We start from the raw sequence: 2732 nt of genomic DNA, 5'->3' as shown, positions 1-2732 counted from the left end.
GTTTGGGTACTCTTTATGCTGTTGATCACTCGGGAGTTGTCATTTGGTGTTTTGGAAAGAGAATCCCAGAAGTTTTGGACAGACAATTTGACTCCATATTACGCACCTCAAAGCTAGACTTGTACTTTAAGACCTATAGAGGCGCTTCTTCCAGTGGGACTATGGAAGGGACTATGGGTAGGACTATGGGAATCCAGAGAAACTTAATGTGACGTTTTCTGTTCTTCACTCTAAGGTCAGACACTGTTACTAGGATGGGCAGGACTTCCTTCTTTAGTTAGTTCCTTTTAGGTGTGTCATTCTGGATTGTGTCTAAAGATATTTCCAAGAAAGGGGGAATTCCTGTCAAAAGAGAATTCTACCTAATGAGTGAGTAGTAACTCTCAGAGAACGGAATGCATTGACTTGATGAAATAAGGAGCCCTGGTGGTGGTGTACATTAGATGCTGGGCTACTAACCCCAACTTTAGGCTGCTAACTACAAGGTTGGCATTTCAAATGTACCAGGCACTCTGCAGGAGAAATAAGAGGCTGTTAACTTCCCTAAAAATTTGTGATCTCCTCATGAAAACTGTATATAGGGTGGTTCTGAATCACAATCAACTCTCTGGTAGAGAGTTATTTGACTAAGTAGCAATATCTTTACAAAAGGAGATAAACCTAAGTAACGGATGGGTTTTAAATAATGCCAAGAAGGCTATGAACAAAAACATGGGAAACATTTTGAATAATTAAGAACAATGAATCATCTGCTACTGAAGGCGATTGAATTTCGAGAGTGATAGATGTGATGCTCTGGTATAATCACAGTCCTCTAGAAGATCCAAGAAGCAGAATACTTTGTGAGTATCATTTTGTTTATCTTACCATATGCCCATGTCTTATCTTACCATATACCCCGGTCATCACATAGTCAAAGAAAATCTATAGAAGAAAGGGGACGCCATCTCTCAAAGAAAAGAGTATGACTGCAAGGATTTGGGGGAGAGAGTTGTAGAGTCTCATGTGGAGAAGTTAGACAGAGGCCTGCAGAGCATTTGGTTGGGTTCCATGTATACCAAAGGCTGCCTACAGGTCTAGCTCCATGAAGGTCAGGGCTATGTCTCATCCATCATTGTTTTCCTACAATAGTACAGTGACAATTATTATACCCTGTGACTACTCAACACATGTATGTGCATTTGAAAGACTAAAGAAATAGTATTACTTAGATATGAGGAAAATTTTTATTATTTTATGCACAAGGGGCTAAAAAATGTTTTCAGGAAACAAAATATGTAACTATAAGAATAGCAAATTTGCAATATCCCAGGCATTATTTGGATTTCACAATTTTTTCCCATTTGTACATTGTGTATGTTTTTCTGTCTCTCATCTTCGCCTTCTCAAGCACAGTTGCTATAACCTAGATAAGAAATACTGTTCTTGGAAATTTTTTAATCATTTTATTTGGGGCTCACTCAATTCTTATCACAAGCTGTACATACATCCATTGTGTCAAGCACACTTGTACATATGTTGCCATCATAGTTTTCAAAGCATTTTCTTTCTCCTTGAGTTCCTCATTTCTCCTTCCCTCTCCTTCCCTCCCTCCATCATAAACCCTTGATAATTTATAAATAATTATTATTTTTTTCATGTATTTCACTGTCCGGTGTCTCCCTTTATCCCCTTGCCTGCTGTCCATCCCCCTGGGAGGGGGTTATTGATAGGTCATTGTGATCGGTTCTCCCTTTCTCCCCACACCTTTCCCTTACCCTCCTGGTATGGCTACTCTCAATATTGGTCCTGAGGGGTTTATCTGTCCTGTATTCCCTGTGTTTCCAGCTCTTATCTGTACTCATGTACATGCTCGATTTAGCCAGATTTGAAAGGTAGAATTAGGGTCATGATAATGGGGACATTAGGAAGCATTAAAGAACCAGAGGAAAGCTGTATGTTTCATCAGTGGTATACTGCACCCTGACTGGCCTGTCTTCTCCCCACGACCTTTCTGTAAGGGGATGTTGGAGATGTTTTAATGTTTTTTGTTTGTTTGTTTGTTTTTTGTGAGTGAATGAGTGAGTGAGTAAGAGAGTGAGTCAGTGAATGAAAGTGAGTGAGTGAGTGAGTGAATGAGTCAGTGAGTGAGAGTGAGTCAGTGAGAGTGAGTCAGTGAATGAGAGTGAGTGAATTAGAGAGTAAGAAAGTGAGTCAGTGAGTGAGAGAGTGAGTGAGTGAGTGAGTGAATGAGTGAGTGAGTGAGAGAGTGAGTGAGAGAGTGAATGAGTGAATGAGAGAGTAAGTGCGAGAGTGAATGAGAGAGTGAGTGAATGAGAGAGTGAGTGAGTGAGTGAGTGAGTGAGTGAGTGAGTGAGTGAGAGGGTGTGAGAGAGTGAGTGAGAGTGTGAGAGAGTGAGTGAATTAGAGAGTGAGTGAGTGAGAGTGAGTGAATGAGAGTGAGTGAATGAGTGAGAGAATGAGTGGGTGAGAGAGTGAGTGAGTGAATGAGAGTGAATGAATTAGTGAGTGAATGAGAGTGAGTGGGTGAGTGAGAGAGTGAGTCAGTGAATGAAAGTGAGTGAGTGAGTGAGTGAATGAGTCAGTGAGTGAGAGTGAGTCAGTGAATGAGAGTGAGTGAATTAGAGAGTGAGAGAGTGAGTGAGTGAGTGAATGAGAGTGAATGAGTGAGTGAGAGAATGAGTGAGTGAATTAGAGAGTGAGTGAGTGAATGAGAGTGAGTGAGTGAGTGA

This window comes from Echinops telfairi, unplaced genomic scaffold (assembly GCF_000313985.2).
Source record: "Echinops telfairi isolate 266 unplaced genomic scaffold, ASM31398v2 ScPeMD7_7425;HRSCAF=8463, whole genome shotgun sequence".
Classification (NCBI taxonomy): Eukaryota; Metazoa; Chordata; class Mammalia; order Afrosoricida; family Tenrecidae; genus Echinops; species Echinops telfairi.
The sequence above is the reverse complement of the archived record's forward strand: the minus strand, read 5'-3'. Positions refer to the sequence as shown.